The sequence below is a fragment of the Hevea brasiliensis genome, chromosome 2, assembly GCF_030052815.1.
Source record: "Hevea brasiliensis isolate MT/VB/25A 57/8 chromosome 2, ASM3005281v1, whole genome shotgun sequence".
In the NCBI taxonomy this organism is placed as follows: Eukaryota; Viridiplantae; Streptophyta; class Magnoliopsida; order Malpighiales; family Euphorbiaceae; genus Hevea; species Hevea brasiliensis.
In genome coordinates this window covers 18982547-18990543 of record NC_079494.1, presented here as the reverse complement: position 1 = coordinate 18990543, position 7997 = coordinate 18982547, and positions in this window count along the sequence as shown.

Here is a 7997-nt window from a genome sequence, read left to right as displayed (position 1 = left end):
AAATATTTTTTAGTATCTAATTTTTCAAATTTATATTTAATTTATTAAAATTAAACATTTTAATGACTATAATTTAAAACGGAAAAAGAATATTATAAATCAATCCAAGATTATTATTAATTTTAAAAATTTTTAAATGAACAGCTTAAAAGAATTGTTTTTTTTTAATTAAAGATCAATTCTAACAAAAGAATATTAAAGACAATTAAATTTAAACCTAATTAATTTATTCTTATGTATATCTATATTATTAAAAGTATGATTTCTTAAAAAATGTTATTATAGAGTTAGTATTATACCACTTATAAAATATTATCTCTCGCATTAATAATAAATAAATGAGTAATATTAATAATATATTAATTATATTTATATTTATATTATTACATTATTAATATTTTTCTATTTTTATTCTTTTCAAGATTAAAAATAGTAGTGTTCATGATTCTTATCATTTTGAATGAAAAAATGATAAGAATTGAAATAAAAAAGATATTGTAAGAATCAAGCTATATTCGTCTAAATTTATTTTATTATTTGCTATTAATAATAGAATTGCGAATTATATTGCACTTAATTATACTAAATTCTAAATAAAAAAGTAATTAAAGTTGAAATTAATTTTATAAAAATATTTTTTATGATTTTTTAGAAATATAATATAATTTTAAAATAATTAAAATTTAAACACGTAATCCATACGGTACATTTATATAAAAATTTTATAATGATAATGCATTAAACAAATAAAAATTACTATTTTTATTTTCTAATTTTACAAATAATTTTCTTTTATATTAATCTATATATGTAATTTTATTATGCAAGTTAATATTATTTTAAATTATGAAAAATTAAAATAAAATATATACAAATCATTTTTTTTTAAAAAATAAAATAATAAAGTTTAAATGAATTAAATTCAATGAGTTAATTTGCATTTATTATTAATTTATTTTAATTTTTAAACATTTTCACTTATTTATATTTTTAAAGCTTATTACATCTTTTTTTCATTATATTACATTTAAGTTTATAATTAAGTTAGTAGTATATGTTAATAATATAACACATAACTTTCACAAAAATATAACATTAAAATTGATATTTTAATATAAATAATTAAATATAATATTTATAATATTATGATAATATTATATGATATGTAAAAAAATTAATAGAAAATTATATTAAAAATTGAATCACGAGTTTTTATAAATAGTATAATAACGTGCAATGCGCCTTTATAGGATAACAATTCAATTGATAAAGTGAATAACAATATAGCTTTGGGCCTAAGGATACAAACATAAAAAATAAACAAAAAAAAGCCCAAATTATAGAAAATAACAATTAGAGGCTCACAACTAAAAAGTTTTAAGCGCATAGTCTTGACCTTAGCTAGCAGAAGGAGGAGAACAGCAAACTGTGCTACCCCATCATCGATCCCATCTGGAAGGTGAAATACTTTCAACTTGCAAAAAAACAACAACACATAGAAAACCTAAAAGCCAAGCATCACTAGAAGCTCCATCTGGTTACAAGGACCATAAGGTGCCCTTTCTTGCGGTAGCACTTGCACCCTCCATAAGGCTAAGCAAATGGTCAACCATGCAACGCCAGATTTGAGACCCAATGCAATTGACACCCACACTTAGCTACCTTTAATGTTGCTGAAAAGAGTAGATTAAGGAAGTCACTCCACCACTTAAGTTCAATATGTAACAAAAGCACCCTTTATTTAAGTACAGCCTAGCATGGAGGTAGGAGGGAATACCAACTTTCCAGATTGCAGAAAGAAAGGTCCCTCATACAATAGAAAATGAAGGCCAAGCTAAAGTGCTTTGAGAGAAAATTTCTCTCTTTGTCGTATAGAGAGAAGCATATAATATATTTTTTGCAAGTATACTATGGTTTTTCAGTTGCAAGACAAATAGAAAATAATGTAAAAAATACAAATTTGTTGTGGAGACTCTACAATTTATGCTTCTAGGCTAATATGCAATATGAAATAGAGTGGAAATAGAAAAAAAAATAGTGATTGCCTTTCACTTACTTGCCACACTCTTGTTCATATAAAAATGAGGCAAACTATAGAGTATAAACTATTAGGCTTGTGGCTGCTCAACCTTTTTCAATAATGTTCCACACTTGGTGTTCTAGAATAGTTAAGGATGGAAATGGGCTGAGTATTTATGACTACCCAACCTAACCTAACCTTTACAGGATGGGTTAGAGACGATTTCAAATGTGAAAAATAATACTCGTGTCAAGTTTGGGTTTTATAAGTTAGGTATCAATTACCCGAACCTATTTATATAAATAATTAATTAAATATAAAGTATATGCTTTTTATAGTAATACTTATAAATTTTTATGTATTATATTTTAAATAAATAGAATTTAAATTTTTATAGAATTATTAAATTTTTAAAATATAAATTATTGAACAAATACTTTTTATGTAGATTATTAATTAAAATATATAAAGCGAATGGGTTTGAGTATTTTTTGGGTAATAATAATCAAGTTCGAGACAAGTTCGGATATTGAGAATATTAATTGGGTTCGAGTTTGGAGAGGGTGATTTTCACATGTACCTTACTCATCACCATCCTTAGGAACTATTAATACTATATACTCCCACTTTTTTTTGTCCCAAACCTATAAAATCCATCACCTCTTTCTCTATTGATTATTATGACATTCTTACCCTGAAATTACTCCTATGCTACAATGCATTTCAATCTCTTGAATCCAAATTATGGTGTTAATAGTCATGCAATGACTAGGTATTACAAGTCTCCCTTGCTGTATAAATCTTCATCTACACCCCCACTGCTGATGGCTTCCCTGTCAAAGCCATTGCCACCACCTCCTCTTCCACCTTTATTAGATGCCAAAACTAGTCCTCCTTTTCTACCATCAACACCACTAGTTATTATTCCTACCATTGGACCTTAGAGCCAACCATAATCCTTAACAGTCCATCTTTAATTCCTGATCTTCATCTAGTCTCATCTCATCCTTCTGAAAGCCAACCATAGCTATATTGAGAGATGAAAAGCATCAAAGTCATCAATACCAAGTAGTGACTGTGTGGTTTCATGCATCATATGCAATCCAAATTAATTGATTTCTATTTAGCATCAACATGTAAAACAAGTGGTTACAATACTTGTAACCTTGATTGATCTTCTAGCCTATTATGGAATTAGAAATCAAAAGAAGAAAATATTATCTAAGTTTGGGATTTCTTAGCCATTAGGGCATATAATCAAATTCCACCATCAGAGAAATAAGACCTCCAAATGTAGGTCCTTTTGTCCATTCACATGAACCTTTGTGATCTCGACTGTTCAACCCTTGAACCATAAATCCCTCCTGATGCTCTTCCTTTGCTTCGGCCAAGCTTTCACAAAGGATAAGGTTTTGGTTTCTTTTGGGTTTTTTCCTTTAATTAATTAGAGAACTAATTTCTCTAATTTGAATTCAAGAGTAGTAACTTCTAGTATCTCTTGAATTTACTTAGAAGAAAAGAGGAAGAATAAGAACTATGACTTTTGAGAGAAAACAAGAAGAATAATAAAGTGAATTCTCTTTCTTTGTTTTTTTTTTTTTAACTTTTACATGTGGGTTTCTATATTTATACTTTAGGGATTTCCATATCCCTAAAGTGGAAGGAATTCTCTCTAATTTAGGGATTTTGAATCCTTAAAAAGAGTTATTGGAGGAAGAATATTCTCCACTAAGGAGACAACTCTGACATTTGGCCTTTTATCTTACTTCCATCAAGTCAACTAAGTGATGTGCTATCATCTCATGGTGACACATAGCATCACATGCCACATGATTACAAAACCCTCTAAGCTATATTTTCTTTCATGGCTTTAGTATGACATGCCCCATGTCATAGTTGCATTCCTCGTGTAACATTTGCACTGGGTATTACATGCCCTATTTCATACTTGCGTGCCTTGTGCTACACTTGCACTGAATATGACATGTATCATGTTATACTTGCATTCCCCGTGCAACACTTGCACTAGGAATGACATGCCCCATGTCATAGGTCATGTAACACCCTCACTATAGCAATTCCATACATTCTATTGTTTCGGTAATCGGTATCAGTTCGGATAGCTAGAACGTCTAGAAAAATCTTTAGACTAGAGTGAGGAGTCATAAATAACTTAAATAATAATAAGAAAAATTTAGGAAAACTTTTAAAAATAAAATACAAATAAGTTAAATGAGCTGGTGCCCTAGCGATGGGTAACCCAATGGGAAGTTGCGGTCCTCGCAGCTAGAAGCCCTAAACCTAGGGAAAAATTCATGAAATAATTTTTGGGACTCCAGAGAAGAGTAATTGAGGTTTCTATGGCATTAGAATGCCAAGAAAAGGCTTAGAAAAATTTTTCGATTGGTACAGACGATTTTGGCTTAATAAGCCCAACGGATGGCATTTTGGTCATTTCGTCTTCGGAGATGATTTTTGGCCGACTTGTCCAGTTAAGCAAATAATTATTATGACATAAAATATGAATAAATATTGCTAAAAATTAAATTGAGATTGAGTAGAAAAGAAAAGAAAAGAAAAGAAAATGAATTAAAATTGCAATTTTGACCTCATGCTTATGTCCCTAAAGCACTCCCACCCAATCACATTGTGACACATGGCTATAACTCACTTAAAATGAGTTAAATGGACAGAAATGAAAGAAAAAAAAACCAGTTTTCATCTTACTTCGTCAAAGTTGCCGAAACCTTACTTCTCTCTCCCTCCATTGATTCTCAACCAAAGCTCCATTTCCCTCTCCATTTCACCATAAAATCACTAGCTTGCTTTGCTAAAATTGATCCTTGTAACTAGAAAAAGCTTGAGGCAGCAAATAGGAAGAGAAAAGAAAGAGTTTTAGAAGCTTAGAAATTCCATCAAACAAGGTTAGTGCATATAATTCTTTCCTTCCTTCCTATCTTTTATTTAGAAAGCTAAATTGAGTTCAATTTGTTGAAGAATAAAAGAAAATATGTATGTATAACAAATCATGAATTTTGGCAGCTTTAAGTGAGTGATGATTTTGATGATTTAAACTAAATTAAATTGGTTTAATGATGGTGTTTGAGGAGCGTGTATGGATTAGAGGTTAAAGTCCAAGTGTTATGCATAAGTAGGAAAAATTGAAAATTTAGGGCTAGGGTTTGGGTAACAAATTTATGATTTTGCTCATGTAGTGGTGAAAGGAAGTTCTAATGGTCAATTAGTGACCATTTGGTTGTGTTTGAGTAGGAAATGAAGTGAATTGTGCCATGGGAAATGAGGTTTGAGGTGCTGCCTTGAGTGACCTGCAGGGCTGGATGTGAGTCCAGCAAGGTTGGACAGCTTTAAGTTGAGTTGTGTAGGTTCAATTGGTGCAAGGCTAATTGGACATGAAACTAGACACATAATGGCACAACTTTGATGAAGAAACCTTGCCTAGAAAACAAACTTAGGATGACCTAAAAATTGGCAAAATTTGGGTAACCAATTCTGGACCTGGAAAATTGACCGTTCATTTGGCCATAACTCTGTAGAAAGGTCCAATTGATCTGAAATTTATATCAGTGGAAAGCTTAGGCAAATTAGAACAACTTTCATGTAGAATACAAACTCAAATTCTAGACTTAACTAAATGAAATTGCTAGCCAAAATTGGACTACCAAATCTGGCAGAATCAAAATTGCCCAAAAGTTCTGGGTAAAGGCAATTCGATCAGTTATGGTGAAATAGCTATAACTTGTGTGACACCCCTTACCCGTCTACAGTGTAGACGAGCAAGATATACCACACAGTGTACCGGAATACCTTATTTTAATTCAACTATTTTTATTCTTCCTACTTTATTTCTTTCATAGTTATAAAGTAAAATTCATGAAATATCATTCATTTAAGTCATTTATTGAAATTATAATTTATTTGAGGTTCCATAAATTTTATAGAAAATCCAGCAGAGTACCGGCTAAAAATGGAGAAAACATTTCTTTGGAACCTATGAAAAACACTTCCAATATATTTTCAGTCATTCCCAAACTTCATTTCATTAATAATGTCTCAATATTTTTCAACAATATTTCCATTTCTCATTCATTCATTTCACATAATATTCATACACAAGTCATAAATAAATACTCAATGTTCCATTCATAAACACAATTTTCACTATTTACATTAATATCAAAATACATTACATAAGTCTTAATTATACATGAGAAAATAAAAGTTTGATTACATAATACCAAAATGAAACCTAGTGTCCTACCAATGCACTGAAAACGGTGAGGTGACACGGACACTATGCAAAGTTGCAGAAGGTCTCACCCAGTCTGTGGTCTACTGGACTCTCGGTCGGTCTCTCCAGAACCTACGCGTGGCAAAAAGCAATGCGCTAAGCAATAATACTTAGTGGTGCCAATAATAAAATAAAAAGAAATAACAGAAAATAAATATGCAGTGCATGTTCTGATGTCTTATGTAGACAATTTTTCGATCATTATTGGTAATCTTATTTATTTTGTATTTGTTATATTCATAATTTCATTAAATTTATTCACTTTCATTTTTGGTTGCCCAAGTAACCTATACTGGATGACTGGACTAGATAAACGGGTAAACGGGTGCTGGGTATCTAGTACCTTTGGCCGTCACACCATCGGTCACATATGCATCTTTCGGTGTGCAATAGAATAGCTAATAAGCTGTAATAACATTAGGCACAAGGCCAAGTATCAACACAGTGTCAGAATGGCTAAAAGCCATAAAATCATAGAATGGCATAATGCCATGTGCAGTACTACTAACTGAACCCTATTGGCATGCCAACCTATCCAAACCAATCTTACTAAGTGTACTAGGGCATGTTACACTTTTAAATTGTATAATTCTTGGAATTTAAGTTTAGGTGTTACTATTCATTTCATTAGTTAACTAAAATATTGACTTTTGCATAGACAATAGGTACATTGGTTTTAATACTCCTAACATACCACATTTTGCATTCTAAAATTGTTGGTATTGGTTGCCAATACCATTTCTAACCTTAGTGTTAGTTATTCAAAATTTTTCAGATTTCAAGCCTCATATTTACTGTTCCATTGGTCATTTATACAGTAGGAATTTGGTAAAATTGTCTTCATGAAAGTTGTTCCTTATTTTGTCTAGTTACATTTCCTTTTTTGAATCACTCCATTTGTAGTTTTTTAGCTCAAGTTATGGCCTAAACACCATAACCGGCCAGATTGGACAGAATCCAAAATTCTGGGCAAAACGGGTTCTGCGAGATTTGGTAACCTAAGTTTGGTTGGCAATTTGATTAGGTTATGGTCAGAATTTGAATTTGTATTCTTCATGAAAGTTGTAGGTCTATGTCACAGATTTCTGCTGGTAAAATTTCTGGTCAATTGGACCTTTCTACACTGAGTTATGACCAAATGAATAAATACTGTTCATTTGGTCATTTTGCCCAGGCAGAATGCAGGTCACCTGGATTAAGGCAATTTTTAGGTCAACTTGGTTTGGTTTTCTAGGCAAGGTTTCTATACCAAAGTTATGCCATTATGTGTCTAGTTGCCTATCCAATTGGCCTTGCACTAATTGAACCTCTACAATTCCATTTATAACTGCCCAAACCTGCTAGACTCATGCTCAGTCCTACAGGTCAGCCAAGGCAGCTCACCCATGTACAAATGCCAGCCTCAACTCACTTCATTTCCTCATTATGCACATTCAAATGGTCACTAATTGACCATTACAAGGCTAATGAACCATCACATGAGCAAACCCTAGAATTGTTCAAGTGTCAATTTTTTTTTTCATTTCACACATGCACAATTCTTGCATTTCATATACTCAATTATGTTCAATCCCTCATCCACTACCAAAGGCTACTCATAACTATTTTTCTAACAAGCAAAATCATTAAACCCTAGCTAACCCTAGTTGCCAAAATTGTAGGGTGAAC